Raw genomic sequence first — 23654 nt, 5'->3', positions numbered from 1 at the left:
ATTTTTTTGCTAGCATTGTATGTTAGAAATACAGTATTTTTGTTCCCTTAGTCCCGTAACGTGCAACTTTTTAAAAATAATGATGCTGATGCCTCAGAAAGAGGGACTCTAAATAATCTAGTCTTGGAAATTAGCATTGGTAAATTTAAAATTGGAAGGTGCTGTGTTTGGTCACTTGTCCCTGTAGAGTCACAGCCAAAGAAGCAGATGAGAAAAAAAAGAATTCTCTGGCTTCATACTAATGGTATTTCATTCATAAAAAGAAATTGTGCCCTGAGATTTAATTGAGTGGTTCCAGGGCCATGCCAGCAGAAAATCAGCTGGTTGGGCTCCTATATAAACATGATGACATGTTGAGGGCGGTGTTTACTTTTTTCTAATTAAAGCAAATTAGAAATTCCATTATATTTCTGCAGTGAGTTCTGACAGCAGCATGCCCTGGGAATTGCTCATGGTACTTTGAGACAAAGGCTTTCCTTCACTCAACATCCATTTGTTCCCTTAAGTTTTAAATTCATTCCAGGCGCTAAGTGTTTAAGCCTGCTCTGAGACCTCAGTTTTTCAGGATCATTTAAAAACAAGACTGGAGGACACAGTGGAATTCAGACCAACCACTTGTGATGACATTACATGTTCTCTGCCTTGATGCTGGTTCTCTTTGGGCAAGCAGTCTGTTTTCTTCCCCTCCATCAGTTCTATCAGTTTTCATAATATTGAGGCAAACCTTCAATTGACTTCCCAGTTTGGCAGCAAGAGATCATTTGCAGGGACCCACACTAGTAACAGAAACAACTAAGATGCCAATGAAAATATATCAACTACACAGCAAACATGGGTGCTTTTCTGGTACAAGTGAAAAGGCTCTTTTGAGCTTTCAACTGTCACAGAGCATACAACCTATGAAGACTTTGTTTTTCATTAATGATACCCTTTCCTATAGTTTCAACCAGCTATGTCTGAGTTTGGAGGTTTTTTTAAAAAAATTAATGGCCATCATACCTTTACATAATAGCTGTAAGACATTTTCAAAATTCAGTGCCACTTTATTAAAATCCTGGCTAATGAGCAACATATTTAAGAAAAAAATGAATATATGGAGCTCACTAAAACATTATTCATTTCTGAAATCATAGTCACATTTTATTGTCTTGACCTTTTTTAAACTTACGATTTCAATGCTAAATTTTAAGTGCCAGAAACCTTCTTACAGGGAAGGTTATTCTCAGGGGACCTCCACCCCAGTGTTGCTGACAAAAGAGGTTCAGCTAAAGTCACGAGGTTCACAGATAAAGTCACAGGAGGTTTAGAAAAGCATTTAATTTTGTTTTCCATATTCCTCTGAATTAAGAGTGAACTCTGGATCTTGATGAGTTCATTTCTGGAGAACATGTCAAGTTTACTAAAGAGAATAAAGGACGCCTCTAATGAATGAGACTTGTGCACACACAGGTTGAAGAAAAACACGATCTGTTCTGAAGCTTTCTAAATTAAAAGAAAAGCACCTGTCTGTGACAGTAGCAAGAACTGCACTGTTTGGGTCACCGTGGTGTATTATGGAAACAGAAGGCAAATGTTTCTTTTATTTGAGATTGCTCCTATGTTTCAGAAAAATCTAAAGCACAAATCATATATTAAACACAGAAATTGAATGTGAGCTCTAGGTGGTTTTTTTTTTTAAGATTTTATTTATTTATTCATGAGACACAGAGAGAGAGGCAGAGACACAGGCAGAGGGAGAAGCAGGGAACCCAATGAGAGACTCAATCCCAAGATCCTGGGATCCCGATCAGAACCAAAGGCAGGTGCTCAACCACTGAGCCACCCACGTGTCCCTGAACTCTAGGTAAACAGGTAGGAGTGCTTCTAAGATCCTTTCTTCTATCAGGTCATTTTGTTGTGTCTCAGCTGGTGCATTGGGAAGGGAATGGGAAGAATTAGAAGGAGATGAGATTTTGCTCAAGGAGATGTGTAAATTGTGTTGAGTCACCTTTGAGTAATTCTTGGAGAAACATGGCAGGGAAAGAGACTGAATGAGATTTAAGAGACTTCAGTTCCTTCATTGTTCTCAGTTTTGTCTTGCATCAAAGATAATCAAGATTTGACTGTAAATAAAATTCCATCTTAAGCAGAGATATCCCATCCCTCCTCCAAGGCCCCAGCCCACCTGTTCATGCAGTCATGGAATTTCTCCTTTGACTAAAATGAGCTATATATAGTCAAATATCTCATAAAATGGGGGAGGGGGATTGTGAAATAACCAGGGAGAGTATTTAAAGGGTCTGACTTAAAGAAATGTGCCCAGATGAGTTTGGCCGATTGGGGTCAGTTAAGCCTCCCCTGACACCAACCATTAGTAATATTTTCCATGCACTAAGTAAAACAATGGAAACTTCATCACATCTGGTTGAGCCTCCAATACCTATGCAGCTTGTAATGGTTTTTGAAATCTTGATATGAAACAGCACCGTGGCACTCAACAATAGATTGTTAGCAAGCAAAGAAGGCGCACTTCTTCCAAAACATTGAAGAGTTGTATATTACCATTTCCCTTAGATGCTTCCCTCTGGTTCATATTGCTAGATTATTTCATCTTGATCCAAGGGGAGTTTGGGGTTATTTTCATCCCTTCCTCCTTCCTCTATCTTTTGAGCAATAGGCAGCAAGCCTCCAGAAAAAACATCTTCTGTCTCTTGCAGGGTACCACGTTTTTTCTCATTGCAAAGTTTTGGTTAGCTCTATAAGTTCCCTTGAAGATGGAGAAAAGCACTTTGGAAGATTGATAATTCCAAGAAATCTTTGCTGCCTTAAAGGTCTTGTTCTTGGGATGCCTGGGTGGCTCAGCAGTTGAGCACTTGCCCCTGGCTCAGGGTCTGATCCACGGTCTCAGGATTGAGTCCCACATCAGGCTCCCTACCTGGAGCCTGCTTCTCCCTCTGCCTAAGTCTCTGCCTTTCTCTCTGTGTGTCTTTCATGAATAAATAAATAAAATCTTTTTTTTTTTAAAAAAAGGTCTTGTTCTCACCTTGAATTTTTTTTAAATTACTTCAGAGATTTACAAAGAGGACATGGAATATACCTGAATGTCCTTAAGCCACCCTGATATCTTTACCTGATACTGACATTGAAGAATAATGCTGTGAAGTTCCAAGGCACCCACCACCATTGATCTCTCTGAATAGAACCAAGAAATAAACCTCTTTTTAAAAAGATTGTATTTATTTATTTAGTTAGTTAGTTAGTTAGTTATTTTAGAGAGAGAGCGTGCACACACAAGCCGAGGGGCAAGGAATCTTAAGCAGACTCTGCACTGAGGTCGACGCTGGGCTTGATCTCAGGACTCTGAGATCATGACTTGAGCTGAAACCTAGAGTCAGATGCTTAACCGACTGAGCCACCCAGCTACCCCCAAAATGAATTTCTTAATAAGCTATAGGAGCTGTCACTCAGAGAGGACAGAGTCTATGCCTATCTTGTTCACTTTGCCATACTCAAGCAAGCCCTGGCAAGACACTCAAGGCAGTGTTTTGAATGCCTGTTACCTAACTTTTCCTATTCTGCAAACACCTCCGTTTTCTTTTTTTCTTTTTTTTTTTTTAATTTTTTTTTTTAAATTTATGATAGTCACACACAGAGAGAGAGAGGCAGAGACACAGGCAGAGGGAGAAGCAGGCTCCATGCACCAGGAGCCCGACGTGGGATTCGATCCCGGGTCTCCAGGATCACGCCCTGGGCCAAAGGCAGGCGCCAAACGCTGCGCCACCCAGGGATCCCACACCTCCGTTTTCGAGCTGTTGTGTTAATCGAGACAGTGCATATCACATTGCCAATGGAAAAGATACAAGAGTAGGAATAAAAAGTCCTGGTGCTAATCCCAAATCAGTGATAGTTATAACAATAATAATGACAACAGTAATAGTAAATGTCTATTGAGGATTTACTCTGTGTCAGGTTCTGTTCTAATAATTTTACACCCATTGACTCATTTGGTACCCATAATAATGTTGTAGAGTAGCTACTCATACTGCCAACTCTGGTTTCGAGAAGAGGAAACTGAGGCATGGACAAGTTAATTATCTTACCCTAGATGATGTAGCTGGTAAGTGGTGAAGCCAAGATTGGAATCCAGAGCCCTACTCTCAAATAATTGCAACCCAGATGGTTGTGTGTTGTTAGACAAATCTCTTTTTACCTTAGTTACCACTGTGCTAAGATTAGCATAATGATACCTACTGCGGAGGATTAAGAGGGGGTTAGTGGAAACGTTCAGGTAGGAATGTTTATGGGTAGACTTTCCAATATGAATATACATGAGATAGTTTACATTCCCAAGCCACAAACATTATCATCAGAGGCCACAGGAATCCGTAGTCGGGACAGAAACTATTGAGATTTCCCTTTTTACCACAATTCAAACTTACACAGCACTGGGGAAAAACAGTATTCTTCAAAACAATTGAAGAAACTTAGGGCATAAACTCTTGGAACAAAGTAACATATAGTAAAATGTTTCTGTTTGTAAAAAAAAAAAAAATCTTTCCATGTTTTTATTTTTAGGTTCCATCTATGCCAGTGATTTTCCATTTCCTTCTTCGGAAGATTTCCTTTAACGCAAACACAGGCTCACCCTCACGAACATGCACACATCCACATGCACACACGTGTATGTTCACATGCACACACACTCATAGTCACACACACCCACGTGTCGCCGTGACAGGGTCACCATGTGCCTGACTTCATTGGTGGCAGCGGTGGTAGAATTTGGCCTCTGAGGGCAAGCCCAAGTCTTCCAGGTGGTTAAGGACAATTCCACAGGTTTTTTTTTTTTTTTTTTCAAATATTTTATTTTTTTAATTTGAAAGAGAATGAGAAAGAGAGCACGCAAGTGGTGGGGAAGGAGGGGCAGAGGGAGAGGGACAAGCAGACTCTCTGCTGAGCAGGGAGCCGGATGCAGAGCTCCATCTCAGGACCCCTGAGATCATGACCTGAGCCGAAGGCAGATGCTTGACCTACTGAGCCACCCTGGTGCCCCCCAAATTCCATAGATTCATCTTCTGAGATCTTTGGGTGGAAGAGAGAGGGTTTTTTTTTTTTTGTGCCCCCTCTTAGCAAAAAGAGAAAAAGAAGGATATTGAATGATATAATCTGAGTCATCAACAGGAACAAACCCTCAAGTCTGACACATTTGAGAATGACTGAAATGATGGCATTAAAGACAGTACTGATGTTCTTGTCACACTTGCATTGATAAACTTTTATACAGATTTCACTAGGGAATCATTTAGATGATGTAGTTCCACTTTAGAGATATTTGTGTGTGTGTGTGTGTGTGTGTGTGTGTGTGTTTTCAACCGTTCTTTGAATCTCTCAGATGATGAGATGTACTTGGTGATAAGTATCGTCTGTCATACGGATAGGTTAAGTTACATAATTGACCAAAAATATTAAAATAGCTCTGCAAGTGGGAACAACAGACTCATCTCAGAAATCCCTTTGTGATGTGGATTTTAAAGCACATATACAGTTATTGGAATTTACTTTTTCCCTCCGAAATCAGCAAGCCAGGAACGTAAGGCCTTCTCCATTTAGTCCGCATTCCGTCGGATTTCCACGGCCTTCCTCCTGTCTTATGACTGCCCTTCCGTCTGGGTGCCTCCGTACTTTTCCTGGAATAGGGAACTTTTTCTTCTCCAGGGCTGGCTGTCTTAAGTAGCATGCACTGAATTGGTTTTGTGCAGATGTAACTGAGTTGGACACAGTCTTCACTGTCAAATGATCACATATCCTTTTTCCTGGCTACTGCCAAATCAAAATTTAGGACTACAGATTTTCCTTTACCAGATAAACTTGATCTAGATCTAATCAAGGCTACGCATTGCCCAAATCAGTGTGAGTATGTGTGTGTGTGTGTGAGAGAGAGAGTGTATGTGTAGAAGTCACGTGAGCAGGAACTTGGAGATCTAAGGTGAGGGTGGCCGCTAATAATTCACCTCCATGGTGGGTGGTCTTTTGTTCTGATTGCCTTTCAAGGCTCTTTCTTTGCATTTTCAGAGACTAATGTTAATACACACAGCCTTCCTCTGCCTTGGATCCCAGTGAGTACATCCTTCCAGAGCTTTCTTGAATGTCAGTTTTTCGGCTTCTGCCAATATACTGTGATGTACACGCTTGCTGAAGATTCAAACGGTGTTTCTTGGAGCTTGGAGGACCCTGGAATAGCACAGAGACGGTGTGAGCTCTGGGCTGGGAAAGGAGGGTCATGCCCTATTTTGCGTATCTGTGTCAGTGTTTGCAGGACTCACAACAGTACAAACCCTCAGTAAAATCAGGGGATGGGAAAACATACTCTGATGGCCATTGCTCGTTGTAACAACCGTGAGTCTAAGCTCTAAAGCTCTGTATTCAGAATGCAAGGTGTTTTGTTCTCTGTCAACTTTGGTGTGTTCCTTTGTGTATGAGGCAGGTCGCAATCTAGAAGGAGGAGGTGTGCCCACACCCTAGCAAATACAAAAAAAAAAAAAAAAATCTGGTGAGATAACTTAATCAACCATGCAGATAGAAATAGGCAAGTTGAGCATGGTTAGGTTTTTGTAAATATACATAATTCAGTCACCTCTTGATCTTGTTGATGGATTAATTTAGTAATTGTGTTTCTTGTGCTTCGAGAAATTTTGTCATTAGGCTCAGGGTGCTTGGAAAAGTAAGTTCTAGGGGTTCCTGGGGAGCTCAATGGTTGAGCATCTACTTTTGGCTCAGGTCGTGATCCCAGGGTCCTGGAGTGGAATCCCGCATCAGGCACCTTGCAGGGAGCCTGTTTCTCCCTCTGCCTAGGACTCTGCCTCTCTCTCTGTGTCTCTCATGAATAAATAAATAAAAATATTTAAATAAAAAAGGAAAAGTAAGTTCTATTAGCTAGACTCACAAATATTTACATAGCATCCATTAGATGAATATGTAGAATGGAGAACTTCAATGCTTAATAAATAAGTGAATAATATAAATGCAGAGCCTCTTTAATCAAGTAACTAACAATTTCTTTGTGGAAAGAATCCATGAATATTTGAATAATAATAATAATAATACATGAGGCTTTGAAGTCCACAGTGATGCAAGAGGGAAATGACAGTAGCTTGCAACAGCAGAAGAAAGGGACAAAGGAAGATTATAAGCAGGTGCCATACAAAACTGACAACACTGTCTCCAGAAAAGGGAGATGCCGTGGACTGGAATAAACTGGGAGCGAGCAGCATCTGATCTAAGTCTAGACAGTTTAAGGGCACATTTTTTTTTAAAGATTTTGTAAAAATGTATTTATTCATGAGAGACACAGAGAGGCAGAGACATAGGCAGAGGGAGAAGCAAGCTCCCTCTAGGGAGCCTGATGCAGGACTCGATCCCAGGACCCTGGGATCACACCCTGAGGCGAAGGCAGACTCTCAACCACTAAGCCACCCCTGTGTCCCCGAGGGCACATTTTTTATGTAGGAAGAAAGGAGAGCTGGAATCTCTGAAGGGCAAACAGCATGAACAATGACCCAGAAGAGCATTTGCACAATTGAATGGTTCAAGGAAGTGAGTAACCAATGACAGTGGTGGAAAGGCATGTTGGAGCAGGACTCTCAAGCTGTGAATGGTGGGCTTAATCCTGCTGGCGCTGTGGCACTGGCCACATTTTGGGGTGTGAAAGAGTGACGCTGTACTTCAGGAAATCAAGAGACCGGAGGCCAGTGATTGTGACGTATTCGGGATGAGGTAATAGTGCAGGAAACTATTGTCATCTATCACATGGGCACGGAAGAGAGGTCTGTGAATGTATCGTGAAATTCACGTTTTGCCCTATCAGGACATGAGAACATCACACTTCTGCCTCCAGTTTCCGAATACCTCTTCTTTTGTCTTCTGTGATCTCTTCTCCCTTGAGAAAATTCTAAGTGCATCAGAGTAAGGCAAATACAGGAAAAAGTAAGTGCAAATGCCAGACTGAACCCAAGATCAAGAGGATTGTGGTTCACTGATTCTGTGTCCTCATGGGAGCTAGGTCAGTTCAAGGGCAAGTTAAGACAAACAGGTGGAACCTCTGTGTCCGAGAGCAGAAATCAAAAACAAACCCAAGGGGCACTGAACACGCATTTCTGGTTTACTTTTCACTCTTCTTTCTGCCCTGCCTTTTTGGTAAATATGCATTGTCTTTGTTAAAGTAGTACTGCTTTGCTCCTGCCTTGGAAAGCTCTGGAAGATAAGCGGAAAAAAGCTGCCAGATTAGAGGGCCATATCTCAAGAAGCCAGACACAGTGGATTCCACCTTTAAGCTCTTCTCGAAGATCTGGCTTTCACATTATATAAGGTTCTGGAACTAATTGCCCTGAGTCCGTTCTTTACCTAGACTGGTTTGAATGCCAAGCAAAGAGGTCCTACGAATGTCAGTCCCAAATTGCTAAGTGACCAGGAAACATGAGTCCGGCCCCAGTGAGTGACACATGGGTACCTTCACAAATAGGGTGACATCAGGACAGCGAGTAGCCATCCAGAATGTTTGAACCTAGTAAATGGCTAATGAGATACTCACTGAGGTTACAATTTTAAAGACAACTTCTACAAACTTAGGTTTCACAAATGAAGCTGTATTCGTTTTCTCTTGCTGCATAACCAATTATTCAAATATTCAGCTGCTTAACACAACAAATATTTGTTCTCTCCCAGTTTCTGTGCATCAGAAATCTGAGCATGAAAAAAAAAAAAAAAAAAAGAAATCTGAGCATGGCCTAGTTTGGTGCCTCTGGCTCAAAGTTTCTCATGCAAACAGCATTGGCAGGGGCTGCAGTATCCCAAGGCTTGATCCGGAAGTGATCTACTTCCAAACTTGTTGCCGTAGCTCTTGGCCAGAGACATCAGTTCCTTGTCATGTGGCCTCTCCAAGGGCAGCTATCAACATACATGACCGAGAGCTTCTCCCAACATGAGGGTTCCAATAGAAATAGCATGGAAGGGAGAGACACCTAGACTAAATCTACATCAGTTTTCTTACCTGATCTCAGAAGAGCCATGCTTCCATTTTTGCCAGGTTCAGCTATTACAAGTGAGTCAGTAGGTCTAGCTCATATGGAAAGGGAGGAGATCACACCAGGGCCTGAGCACCAAGAGAGGAGATGATTGGGATCCCTTTGAGAGACTGTGCACCGCAGACAGGATAGGATAGCACTGTTGCTCTTTCAGTGGTGGCCCATGGGCTAGCGACATCAGGACCATTTGCAAATTTGATAGAAATGCAAAATCTCAGCTCTAATCCCACCCCACCCAGAACTACTGACTCCGAATCTGCATTTAATAAGGTCCAGCCGTCTTTTGGGTGCATACCGAAGTTGGATGCTCTGTGGTCTACAGGATCTTCACACATTGAATCTTAAAGGAAACCAACCTTAAACTGATAATTACCCATCAGTGTCCCTATCTTGGAGCAGATGGTGACGAGTTAATGAGATTCTGCTTTCTATATGCTTCAGAGAAGGGCATGGGCAGGCTAATCCACGGTCTTAAAATGCACACACAGTCACCGTTTAATGGCTTAAAGATGAAGTCTGAACTTTTGTTGGCTATCAGACATAACAATGACCACATGGACGTCTTCTATTCCTGCGTAGCATTTATAGGGAAAACCGGATCCTTTGAACTCATGAGAAACCCCAAACCCATCATCCAAGCATCTTTCATTCCTGGAGATTATCAGAGTTTCATTACAGGTTAAATTCTTGGTAACTTTTTCATGTGGGAACTATCCTGTTACCTCCTGTTAGCTCTTCCCCTGCTGAGTGCAAATGGAGGGTATACTCTACTTCCTGCAGCTGCTTTGGATTTTGTTACATTTTCCAGGTTTTGAAAAAAAAAAAATGTGCTGACAGAACGTGGCTTCATCTACAACTCTCAACTGATTTTAAGAGTATAAACAGAAATATGTTTCCTGATTGTATGTACCAGTGAAATCAAAATATTATCCCTACATCCAAAGATCCACTAGCCACTTTATTTTTAGAAACTGGGCACTAAAGAGAAACAGAAAAATATGTTGGGGAAAGGTCATTACGAGATAAAGACAGCAAATATGGCTAGACAAAAAGAAAAAAAAAAGAGCATGCTTTTGGTTTGCGCTATTTTCAATGAAAGATATTTGCTTTTTAAATGGAAAAAACTTTCCATTCGCATCTGGGCAGAAAGTCAGATTCAAATAGATATAATTGGAAAAGCTTACTAAATGATGGACTTATGTTACATTTTCCCCCCCTGACTGATCCTTTTTGTTTTATTTTACATAATGGAGCAAAATCCTGTTAAATAAATGTATTTGAAAGCAAAATGTTCAAAAGTCACATTTTATTGTAACAAGATGAAGCAAATAAAAACTCAGATCTGAGCCTCCAGAAGGTAAACAGTTTTGCTTGGGCTGTACAATTACTCTTGGTAGGGAGGGCATATCTCCCATTCTGGTTTTCAGGTATAAGCTTGTGAATAATAAAATTACAAACAAATTTTGAGGCCTCCCAATTGGTAAAACTCCTCAAGGTGCTTTTGGTCAGCCCAAGCAGAGTGAGTATCTAAAGGTACAGATAAAATGGGTTAGAGGCAGTATATGTTGGGATTTTGGAGGTGAGCAGCAGGTTGGGGAGGGGAAGTTAGGACCATATTAGGACCTCCAACAAAGAAAGGGCAGAATGAGCCAGTGCTAAGGGAATTACTGGATAGATTGGTCCTGGCAATGGCAGCTTGGAACCCCAAGGTCCAGGCTGCAAAGGACAAAGAAACTGAATTATGATCCAGCAAGTCACATTAGGAAGTCTCTGGATGACAAAGCAGCAGAAGTGGGCAGCCTAGGTATGCAGCAGGTGTTGCTCTGGGAAATGTGACCTTATGCTAAGACTTGTATCCTATTCAAGGTGATTGACAAATCCAGGTCCTCAACAGAGCGCCAGCTATACGATTCAAGGGTTGGAATAGGACCTTCGATCACAATGGACAAACGGGAGCGTTGAATTGCTCAGTATGGACCCAAGGCAAAACTCAGCAGCATGACCTGAAATAAGAAAGGAATAAGGAGTTTCCTGAGTTGAGAGGGGACAACTTTCAAACAGAGCCAGCTCATTCCCTGTGGCATAGTGGCATTCCCTGTGGCCAGTTTGATTAACAAAGGAGGCTAGGATATGGACTGGGGGATTGGAACACAACCTGGGAGCCTAGGTTTGGTAGTAGGGCCATCAGATTCTGCGTCTGAGAATGTCAATTTGTTTTTAAGCCCCTCTAGACAGCCCCTAGTGAAGAGTAGATGCTTCGTGCTGAGTTGATAAAGTATTTGCATTGGCTGGGCTGACCTGAGACCATGAGGAACCATCCAGACCTGGGAGAGACAATATGAAGGAGAAGGAAGCTGACATTGACATCATCTTATTTCATGCTGGTCACTAACTTTTCTCTAGAAACTGGCTTCCAGTCATGTGATTGCCCCTGGGCCAGGGCGATTAGCTGGGGACATACTTACAGGTTTCTGTTGTTTCATTTTATGTGGTTTCTTATGAGCAAGAGAGAAAGTGCTGATCCTCATAGCTCTCTATAATCAAGAAGACGCCCCTTATTAGATCCCATTCCGGTAAATAGGAGCAGTATCTAATTTCCTTTGGAAGCAGGGCAGGAGAGGAGAAAGGGTATACCACCATGAAAGGCAATCTCGCCTGGAACCAATGTGTTTGAGTATTGAACTTTGGGTCACACTGAGTTTTTCCCAGCAATGATATTCGAATACATAATTATTCTGCTCTTCATGTGGTATTGGTAGTGCAAAGAGCAAGTGTGTGTTTTGTATTTATTTTCCAGAGTTCCCATTTATTGTTCCCCAAGCTGAATGACGGGGCAAGTTTTGTTCCACCACATTGAAAGATAGCTGCTCCTGGCTTCAGGAAGCTTTTTGATTCTTTTTCGAATCCTACTTTCCTTTGGTTGGTGACTAGATGTCCCCTCGCACGCCATCTTGTTTTAATAGTGTGCTTGTCATCAGGGGTCGTATCCCAACCCAAACATTTAACAACTAGTATGGCTCAGGTACCTACCAAGTGGAGTGGACACTGGCCATAGTTCTTGAACAGAAAATAGGGGCCCTCTGCTCTGCAGAAGTTCACAGCTTATTGTGGGATCATGATGAGGTCAAGGAGCACAGAAATAGAAAGAGAGATTCAGGACAGCAGCTAATATACCAACTGATATAGAAGCATTTGCATATTTTAATTATTGATAACACTCAGACCTGTGCATACTGGCTGATGATCAGGACTGATATTTATTTTGGGGACATTGTTACAGAAACATGACATTTTAAACTATGAATAAGCTTTGATGACTAACTCCTTGGGAGAGGAAGGGAAGTAGATAGGTGGCTAGCTCACATATGCCATGATAAGAGTTGGGATGTTAATCTGAGCATGATGGGAAGCCATTGGGCATTTATGATCTCAGTTATGGTTTAAGAGTATGACTCTGATTGACATGTTGAGAAAAAACCCAGTTAGGTTTTTTTGTTTTGTTTTTATTTTTTATTTATTTTTAAATAAGGCAAGAGGTAATTAGGGAAGGTTACTGGCTCCTAGGCAGTTTGCATGGCTAGTTCCAGCTCACATCCTACAAGTCTGGTCCCAGGTCCCAGGTCCCAGGGGTGTCACTGCCTTGGTCAATGTTGGCCGTATCTAAGTATAGGAAATATGGTATACTTTCTCAGAGGACCTGTCACATGCCCAGACCTCACAGCTACTGTCCCCTTGTAGCTGTCTCTTTGAACTGGGAAATTTCTAACTTTAGATGATTGACAAAACCCCTGAAAGGAGATGTAAATATCAAGGTGCTTAAAAGAAGAAGCCCAGTTCTTTTATCACTTAGGCTCAAAGGTAACACCATCTATTGTTAAGAAAACCGGTGATCATTAAGAAGATTTTAAAGCAGAGCTTCTAATGTAGCCACCCCCAAAGAAGCAGAGAATGGAGATGGAACAATTTTTCCTCCAAAAGGCCCCCAGGGCAGACAGCAAAATGGCAGCTTCTGACTTTACGCAAGTTGCAATTAGGTTCTGGTACCTGCTTCTGCAGGAGGTCCATCCCTCTTGTGGTCAGGGTCTCACAGTTATCGCGATACGTAGAATTGTGATATTGATCTTTCTCCAGATATTGTGTCTTTTATCTCTTAATGCTGAATACCTAAGGTAATATGTAGCATTTTGACCATTTTACGGACACTCCACAATGGCTATGTCACACAATGGCTTCCCCTAAGCCACCTACCGCCCTCTTCAGGTTGGTTTGGCCTGCAGAGTATTTTCGAAAACTTGAATAAGACATTGTATCCCTTTTCTATTCCTGTCTAACAAAGAGCCATCACTTCAAAGCTTAAAGCCACTCAAATTTAGGATCTCACCATTTCTATGCATCAGGAATAGACAGGGCTAGCAGAGTCCTCTGCCTAGAGTCTTATCAGACTGCAAACAAGGAGTTCACTGGGCTCTCTTCTCTTCTGGAGGCTTCATTGGGGAAGAAGCCACTTCCAAATTCATTCAGGTTGTTGGTAGGGTCCATTTCTTTGCAGCTATAGCATTTTGCTGTCTGGAGGCTGGAGGCAGCTCTCAGGTCCTCGAGGCACAGTTCCTTTGTCCGTGAGCTTCTCTAACATGGCTGTTTCCTTCATTAAGCCCACAAGGAGAGCCCCTCACCTCAGGGAAGGAACAGTTCATCTTTCAAGGACTTTCACCTGATTTGGTCAGGCCCACCCCTCATTATCTATTTTTCGATTAATATAAAAACAACTGATTTGGGACCTTAATTACATCTGAAAAAAACAGTGCCATCTTTGTCATATTCTATTGGCTGCCAGCACATCACGAGTGCTGCTTTACAGCCAGGGGGAGTGGATCACACAAGGCTGTGAACACCAGGCGACAGGAAACATAGAGGCCGCTGTGGGGTCGGTCTGCCTGTCATCGGGGTTCACATCTACAAATTAGTAGAGTATGCCTAGGAATTTAGCTTTTCAGTTTCTTTTGAAAAAAAATCAGAATACCTGGTGGCACTGGGCCCACATTCCTACCTGGCAGCAGCCAGTAGGAGTGGACTGTTCATAGCGCCCTTCGGTCAGGACATGCCTACCTGAGTTTCCATGATTCCGTTCTCTCCCTCTATTTCCTTTATTTGCTGTGCTCCCTGCTTCACCCCTGTGGCCATCCGTGGCTACAAATCTCACAGTAAACATTGGCTAACATTTTTTCAGCATAACTGTTTTTTAAATATTTTTGTTGCTTCTGCCCATGTTTTCCAGAAGGGGTAATAGTATTCCAGATGAAAAGAATATTGGTGATGACTTGATTTTGCCTCTTTTGCAGAGAACATTGAGGCCCTGAGAAGTGACTTGACCGGGTTCACACAAGTGGTTGGAACCCCAAACTCAGGATTCTGTTTAAGCCCCGTGGTATTTTTTCAGAATGAAAGAAAAGAGGAACTAGACAACTCATGTTCCACAAGAGTATATGGGAATATCTGTTTATAAAGCCGTAACTACCTTCTCCAGGAAAACGTATCACTTTTCCAATATTAGAAGCCACCATGAAAACTGTGCGGAGGCCCACGGAGAGCTTTTGCTTCCTCTGCAGAAGGTTTGGTCGAGATGAAGCCCTGCTGGCCTATATCTACCAGCTGTCACATTGTCTTTATTAATAAGATTTCTTGTCTACCAATAGCGCACTGAAAAAACGTACCTGTCTCCTGCAGGAAAGAGCAAGTGTGTGCACCTGCATCTCTGGGTTCTAGGTTGGGGAGACAGGAGAACCATATTCAAATCCCAGCCTTGCCGCTGACTGTATGACTGACTGACCTTGGACAAGTTATTGAAACTCTCTGTGCCTCACTTTCCTCGTCTGTAAGATGAATATTTGAATAGAATAGTTTTGGAGATTACTTGAGGTAATATGTGTAAAGCACTTAGAGCCATTCCTGGCTCAATAATGGATACCTACCCTTATTATTATTATTTTAAAGATTTTATTTATTTATTCATAAGAGACATAGAGAGAGAGGCAGAGACATAAGAAGAGGGAGGAGAAGTAGGCTCCATGCAGAGAGCCTGATGCGGGACTCGATCCTGAGACTTCGAGATCTCGCCCTGAGCTAAAGGCAGATGCTCAGCCACTGAGCCACCCAGGCGTCCACCTACTCTTATTATTATTACTTTTGTCTATGCTCCTGGGTAGATGTTTGGAGTTCAGGTGTGATTTTTTTTAAAGATTTTATTTATTTATTCATGAGAGACACACACACAGAGAGAGAGAGAGAGAGAGAGAGAGAGAGGCAGGCAGAGACACAGGTAGAGGGAGAACTAGGCTCCATGCAGGGATCCCGACATGGGACTCAATCCTGGGACTCCAGGATCATACCCTGGGCCAGAGGCAAGCGCTAAACTGAGCCACCCAGGGATCCCCCCAGGTGTGATTCTCTAGATTTAGAACGTGCATTTTTTAATGGGGACAATATCATCTCCAAGTGGGTGAAAGCTTGTTTTTTGTGGGGAAAAAAAAAAAAAAAAAAAAAACTTTCTTTTTTATAATGTACAGAACACAGACATGCATAAAATACATAAACAAAACCACAGTGCATTCGTATTACAACTTACTAGTGGGGGGAATTGATTATGAAACAAATGTCCTCTTTGGGAGGGCAAAAATGACCAAAAAAGGGGGGGTCAAGGAAACACTGTTATAGAACAAGAACAGACCAGCTACACAGTTAGCTGGGCTCAGTGAAAAATATAAATGTGGAGCCCTTTGTTCAAATTCAAATTGAGAATTTCAAGACAGTGACAGCAGAGCACCAAGGGAATCACGGGGCCCTTCTGGGTAGGAGTTCTGTGCACCTGCCCAGCTCCCACAGCACGGAGCCGGCCCCGAGGAAGGCCATTCCATGGTAGCTCCCGAGACTGTCTGAGGACTGTGATAGCAGGATTCCTGTGTATTAATCCCCCACCCCAACACCAGCACCCCTCATTAGGATGACTGTGATCTGTAGAGTGGTGTGGTTTGCTGCATTGAGCCCAGACTTGATGATTAGAAGCAAACTCTGCTAGGGTCTGGTTAAAAGAAAATCGAAGGGATGGTGAAGCCCAGTGAGATTTTTAGTGAGTTTGTCTTCTTGTCTGTCAACTTGGCCTTCATTTTATCCTCCCCCAACACGTGTGTGCTCTTTCACAATTTCATTTCGCATCCTTTGAGATGAAAGTGAGTGAACCAGAACACCCCAGATCATTTCATGAGAAAACCGAAGGCTGCTGATTCCTCCATATCTGCCCCTTCCCAGAGTTTCTGGTGCTGCCTGATTCTGAGATTTGTAAGAGGAAATGAGCTAAGTTTGCTACAGGGCTTACGCAGAGGCCTGCTCACTGCTGCCCAGTGGTACGCACTGCGAACTCCCATCTTCCCCTCTCATGCCAGCTCCTAAAAATAACCCAGTGGGAACAACCCAGTGGCCTCTCCCTCAAGGCCTGCAAATCAAAACCCTGATTAGGTCAAAGGATGGGAAATTCGCCTGCAGTGCTGCTCAGGGGCGCTCCAGTGCCAAGGGTGGAGAAGCCTTCCTGTTCCCTCCAAGGGTGGGACCGAGCCCAGGGGCGGGCTTCACTCTGGGGACCTCCATCTATCTCTTCCGGTCCTTGGACCTGCTGGGGAGAAGCAGCTGCCCCCTGGGATTCCAGAAGTCCAGGAGGGAACACTGGCCAATCTACACTGGCCAGGTGTCTGAGTGGGGGAAGTTGGGCCTTTCTGGGGATGCCTCACACTCTGGGAAAATCATTCCTGCTGGCCCTGCCTTACATTAAATGAGGCCACTGAAGAAGGTCTTCCTTTTCTTTCACTCCTGAAGGGGACAATCAGGGTAGCAGGGGGTACCGCTGTGATGTCACCTTACAGCTTGGATTCAAAGAGTTTGAAATAGTCCGTGCCCCCAAACCAAAGACTTTTTATTTTGGTAGGTGTGATGGAGCAGAGTGGGAGGGAGGGTCATTTGGAGGGTATTAAAGTATATGCTCCCTAGTGGAACAACGAGTTACCAAACTGCAGCCCAGTGGTCATATTTGGCCTCTCACCTCCCTTTGTAAATACAATTTTACTGTGACTTGATTAAAAAAAACAAACTATTTATTTATTCATGAGAGACACAGAGAGAGAGAGGGAGAGAGGCAGAGGGAGAAGCAGGCTCCATGCAGGGAGCCCGATGCAGAACTCAATCCCAGGACCCCGGGATCACGACCTGAGCCAAAGGCTCAACCCCTGAGCCTCCCTGGCGTCCCTTTGTGACTTCATTTGCCACGCTTACTCATTTATGTCTTCTCTAGGGCTGCTTTCGTGCTACCACTGCAGGGCTGAGTCGTCAGGACACAAAGTCTAACATATGGAACTCTCTGGCCCTTTACAGAAACGGGGTGCCACTTCCTGCCCTACCCAGTGGCCACACGCCTGACATGTCTCCTGTGATCTAGGTTTCACAAAAGTATTCCAAGTAGATGCTCCTCTCCCTACTTTACGGATGGGGAAAGAGAGGTGAAGCTGGCTTCGCTCCCACAGATGGGGAAATGATAAGGCTGGCTGTGAATTGCTGTTTGACTCCAGAGACTTCCTTCTGGCACACTTGTCTCACGCCATAGCTAAATGCCCATGGTCGTGTGGGTTTGAATCACTGGCTGAAAAATTGCATATCTTCGGGGGGCCAGGCAGGTAAATCTGAAGGGCACTGCTGTAAGCCAGAGGGAGTGGTGTGTGTGTGTGTGTGGGGGGGGGGGTGGAAAGGACAAGCCCAGCCTAAAGGCATTCAAACACAAATTGTTTTTACAAAGCTGTGAGGGCCAAAGAAAACATGGCAGCAGGCCTTATTGGGCCAACAGGTCCCTGGTTTGTGACCCTTGGACAGAGCCTCAATCAGGTTGGGCAAGAGGAGTCATGATACGCTCAGAATGGAAACCGGAGAGCCTGTTTGTCTCGCCCTCCCACTCTGGTTCACTTCTTTAGGAACATCACAGATGGCTGTAGAGAGAAAACGTGGGCCTTTGGGCCAGACAGGCGTGTTGGTGTTTTGTTTTGTTTTGTTTTTTTTGTCCCGACTCTACCACTAGCCATGATATGGCTTTGAGTAAGTAAATTAACTTCGATGAGCTTCAGGTTTTTTATCTTTAAACCCGAGGTGTATTTATTTCGCATTTATTGGTCCATGGCGTGTGCCAGGCGCTGCCTTGGTGTGACCTTATCTCGGGAAATGACCACTCCGTCCGTGCACTCGGGCAGGGCAAACATGATGTGGTTTGATCCCCCTTTTCTTACACCCCGTGGTCAAGCTGTTGCTCTATTTCCAGGAGTCGATTGCTTCTCACCTCTATCGTGACACCTCGGTCTGAACCCATCTGGATTACTGCGATAACTTCCTCACCCACCTCTCCTGGGGCTGTAGAGTCTTTGCTCAACCCAGCAACCGGAGGGACCCTGTTAATACTGAAGTCAGACCATGATAGTCTCTGGGGTTTCTCCACTGAGAGTGAAAGCCTAAGTTCTTAGAGTAATTCTCAAGGTGCCCATGGTCTCCCCCACACTTGTCTTCCATACTTCTGTGCTCTGACCTGCTCACTCTCCTGCAGCCACAGTAGCCTCCTGCCTCTTCCTCAGATGCACTAGAGAAGCTCCTGCCTCAGGACCTTTGCACTGCTGCCCATGATCATCTTCACACAGGTATCCACAGAAAGGCTTCCGCGTTCCTTCAGGTCTTTCTGCGTATTGTCGGTGAGGCCTTCTTTAACCATCATTCAAGTTGCATGTCCATCTCCCCACTTTTTCTTTCCTTCTTTATCCTCCTGCCTAACACTTAGCATTACCACGTATGTTGACTGACTTATTGCTCTTGTTCGTTGTCTCTTTTTCACTACAAAGGCCAAAGAACTGTTCTGTTCGCCCGCATCCATAGCACTTCATAAAGCCCCCAATCCACCAGCACATTTGTAACATTTGTTAGTTCCTTTTCTTCTTTCTTCTCTGTTTCTCATCAGAAATAAACTTTTCCTGGGGGCCCCTGGGTGGTTCAGTTGGTTAAGCGTCTGCCTTCGGCTCAGGTCATGATCTTGGGGTCCTGGGATGGAGAACTGTGTTGGGATTCATGCTCAGTGGGGAGTCTGCTTGTCTCTCTCCCTCTGCCCCTGGCCATGCTCTCTCTGTCTCTCTCCCTCTCTCAAATAAATGAATAAAATCATTAAAAAAAAAAAAACTTTCCCCACTTTCAGGATTTTACTTAATCTGATATGATTGGGTCAGAATTATTTAGACTTCAAAGATCTTTGGGCATGGATATGATATAAATCGTACACAAAATGGAAATACAAGCTGAGTTAAATAATAAAACAGAGGTCTAGCAGGTTTTCCCACACCCCTTAAAGATCAACTTGCCCGACACACAGGTGGATTCACCATATGGAAACCAGTTGTCTGGAGAACTCAAGGGTTACTTCTCCCCAACCCCTTTCTAAACAGGGTCCCTTTTCCAGCAAAATACTGATTTTCTTTGAACATTGAGCTTAGTTGCTTTTGAGAAACAACTACTTAAATACACAGGGAACATTATCCTCCTTCTATTGAGCTCGCTGTGGCATGTTACACATCAACCTCTATGCTATAGTTGTATGTCTTTCCACATTCATAAGTCTCATTTTTATTTGCAAGAACACCATGAAGTGGGGATCAACATTCCATTTTATAGATGAGTAGACTAAGGTCCAGCCGGGTGAAGTGACCTGCTCCAGTTCACTTTGCAGGGAAGTACCTGGAACTAAACCTTGTTGGCAGGACAGGAAATTCCTGCTACCACATACCAAAGGCATTTCTAAGGATAGTTGCTCTGAAAGAGTAGTTCTTTAGCAAAACGGAATCATATTAATTTCTAACTGTAGATTTCCAGTGAGATTTTTGGTGATGAGCTCTTCCCTGGTTCCCTCTAATGTATAACCCTGAATTGTTTCTTTCTTTTTATTTTAAGATTTTTACTTATTTATTCATGAGAGACACACAGAGAGAGGCAGAGTCACAGGCAGAGGGAGCCCATGCAGGACTGGATCCCAGGACCCTGAGATCACAAACTGAGCCAAAGGCAGACGCTCAACCACTGAGCCACCCAGGTGTCCCAACCCTGAATTGTTTCTATTCTGCGGAGAAGTAGGGCGGACACTGAGGTCAGGGGTGTGATTTTTCCAAGTGGGCTCTGGCCTGCCTCTCCATGATGCCACCCTGGCTAGCTGGATTGTTATGATATGGAAAGAGCAGAGGATTTCCGATGAAATGTCAGACATGGTGCATCAGAATCGACACAGTTAACGTGAACCGCTTTGGTAGCTGGGAAGAGATGCATGTGGGAACGGCCTCGAATTGCTTATGTCACAGCGAGAACTGTCATTCGTGTTCCTGATGGTGAGCTGAAAGCATGCAGGCTTTCCATCATAACTTCAGATTGTCTCCGTGACTTTCTCCACAGTTAACATGTGCCCAAGCTCGCGTGGACTTTTTGTCAGACACACACATTCGGCTGACATAGGATATGGAAAAATCGCTCGTTCGCGTTTGTTTGTTTGATGCATCAACTGACAGAATGTGGTCACTTCTGTAGTCTCCAAGAAGCTGAAAAAAAAAATTAAAATCTCAGAAGTCTGACTTTATGAAGTTAGGTTTTCCGCCACTGAGAAACATCTTCATGTTAAAGGTTTGTTTACAAGGAATTGCTGTTTCCACTTGCTGGAGTGGCTCTTAAACATTAAAAAAAAAAAAAAAAAAAGTTGTTTTTTTCCAACCACTAAGTGGATCTAAACATTAAGTGTTTCTGAAGTTGGTTTTCCAGCTCCTGGGCTGCTATTAACATTTGCTGGGATGAAACAGGTCTCTCCCTCCACTTAGCTTACCCGTAAGGCAAGAGCGTAATATTTTGAAGAATTTTTTTAAAAATGGCTCGTTGTGCAATATTTATATTTTATTCACATCAGCACAGGACAGTGTTGACACAAAGTTCCGTTGTTGTTGTTGGCGTCTGCCCTCCTGCTTCTATCCCACAAGGCCTGCCCCCTGCTCAGACCGACTGATGGAAGCTCTATCTGCTCCAAGAAAGAGGCCAACCGACCTGATAAACCAACAACCGTCTCAGGCAGGGCTGAGCACGCAGAGCCCTTCTTCTCACCAGGAGAAGAGCAGACAGAGGAGAAGTTGAGGGGATACTTTGAGAGGTGTGTTTGAAAGGAGAAAAGAGAGAACACTTCTCCGCAATCTTAAATCAAGGCGCTCCTAGAGGTGGTTGGGCCTCTCCATCTCCCCCCGAAAGGAAGGACAAACGAAGGGCGCTGTGTCTGTGTTTCACCCTTCCATCTGATGGCCGTTAGCAGGCATCCCCAAAGAAGTTCTCACATTGTGCTCTCGGAAACCAGCTACAGTGAGAGCAGGCATCAGCAATGAGTAAGCGTGATGGGTGAAGGGATGTGTGCAGAACAGAACTGCCCCAGGCTACACATCTTCTGTTAGACCGTATTATTTAAATGAACACTAAGAATAGACCCCCCAGTGGACAAGAATATCTTTTGTGTCACTTGGTCTCTGCCCCCTCCGTGCACACACTCCTCCACATGCATAAACACCCTTCTCTCGTCAGCTTTTCAGCCACTCTCTTTCCCAAATTCACAGCCAGCTCCTCTTGGCAAAGTTTGCAATGTTGTTCACGCCATGAGAAATATTCCCATATCATTATCAACGAAAAATAAATTTCCTGAAAGCGCCATTGCCATTGCATTTTGATTTTTAAGCTCTGCTTAGCTTTGGGCGTTCAGTAGAGGGTGGAGGGGGGGAGAGGGTAAATGAATGAAAGACTTTATGCGTGCTTTTGTAGCATGCTCTGAAACCAAGGTCAGGTCTTCAGGTAGCTAAGGCAGGATAAAGTCAGCTGTGTGTGGCTGCCATGAGCCTAACCTGGATTTCCATGACTTCTTTTTACCCTGTTTTTTTTTTTTTTTTTTTTTTTTTTTTTTTTAACTGGCAACAAAGCAACATAAATAACCCATGTTGAGGGCTGATAGCAGGTTGTTTTGATTGTAGGAATGTAACTTTGCCAGAAAGATACCACTCCATGCAGGCATGTTGTTTTCTGGCTCACATTTAGAGTTGAAGAAATGGAGGTCTGTGGATCTCTGAGTCACTGGCTAATCCACCTTCCTCCCCAACGCTCTTGCTATAGCCAGCATATTCCTTGTTCAGCCTTTGTCCCACGAGGGATATAAATTTAGAAGAGAAACCTGTAGGTAATTAACAGTCCAGCATGTCTGTCATTCCTTTGATAAAATGTGTTGGGTGTGGTTTCTCAACATGCAGTTGATAAAATGCATTGGTGGTGTTCCATTTCATTTGACTTTCCATTAGTTTTTTTTTTTTTTTTCCAATGAGAATGTCTTAATGGCCAGCTTCTGTTTTCAATCATAGGGGACATTTCTATGGATTTATTTATTTATTTTTTACATTTTCCAATAAGAAACATATTCTGATCCTTTAAAGGTTAGAAGGAAAGTATGAAAGGGTTAGTGATTCTCAGAAGAAAAGCTTCCCGGCTGGCTTAAATTAGCCAAAGTGTATGTGCACGCGTGCTTGTGTGTCCATGTGTGCACGGTGTGTGCGTGCGTATGTGTGTGTGCACATGCATGTGTGCATTGTGCATGTGCGTGCATGCACGCATGCATGTGCACATGTGCACGTGTGAGCATCTGTCTGAGGTCTTCTTTGGCTCCGTGACTCGGGGACAGAGAGCCTGCCATATTCCTTACGTTTTAGTGACTGTGCAGCCTAATTACCCAGGACAGCAGAAAGACCCACTTCACTCCGTTCATCTGCTTAGCACGGATTCCATCCTACCTAAGGATGAAGAAACCTCCCAGGGCTTTGAACATCAAACTGCAACTTGCATAACACAATAAGTTAGTGCGATTAGGTTTTATATATACGTGGGCTGAGCTGGCAAGGGTGCCAATGAAAAGAGGGGTCGGTGGCGTCATCTCCAACTCACAGCTTTGTTTTATTTTGTTTTGTTTTTAATTTTTTTTATTGGAGTTCAATTTGCCAACATATAGCATAATACCCAGTGCTCATCCCTAACTCACAGCTTTGAAAAAAGGGAAGTCATCTGGGTAAATCACCCAGCTTTTTTAACTCACAGAAGCCTCAGCAAGTAAACCCGTGTAATGACCATCGGATCTGAATCGTGAAGATTTGATAAAGAGAAGCTTCTTTTCAGAGTCCTGCCCGACTCTGGACAGGAGCCCACCCTGGCTATCCTGGAGGTCTCTGGGAGTAAGCGCACATCCCCTGCTCTACATTATCATGGGCATGGACTTGTGTTTGCACCTGACGTGCTGTCCCTCTTCTGGGTTCTCTTCTCCCTCCTTCCTTCTAGCCAATAATGGATCCAAAGCCTTGCCCTGTGCCTCATACATTCAAATCCTCACCCTGGCCAGTGTAGATTTCCTGAACTTAAGACATGTATCCTTCCTCCTGCTGTCAACCACTTTTAGGTTTTGGACCACCCTTGAGCTGTCCACATGGA

At 43.6% G+C, this 23654-nt stretch overlaps 1 long non-coding RNA gene across 2 annotated transcripts in view; it reads left to right on the top strand.

Annotated features, from left to right (window-relative positions):
- The window catches only part of LOC112653027 (uncharacterized), a 150090-nt gene extending 128253 nt beyond the window's left edge, over nt 1–21837 (top strand). For both annotated transcript variants that reach the window (XR_007412839.1, XR_007412837.1), the window contains exon 7: nt 20070–21837. This is a non-coding gene — a long non-coding RNA (uncharacterized LOC112653027). The remainder of the gene's footprint in view (nt 1–20069) is intronic.
- Nucleotides 21838–23654: the final 1817 nt, after the last annotated feature.

The sequence above is a fragment of the Canis lupus genome, chromosome 9, assembly GCF_003254725.2.
Source record: "Canis lupus dingo isolate Sandy chromosome 9, ASM325472v2, whole genome shotgun sequence".
Taxonomy (NCBI): Eukaryota; Metazoa; Chordata; class Mammalia; order Carnivora; family Canidae; genus Canis; species Canis lupus.
The sequence above is the reverse complement of the archived record's forward strand: the minus strand, read 5'-3'. Positions and strand labels throughout refer to the sequence as shown.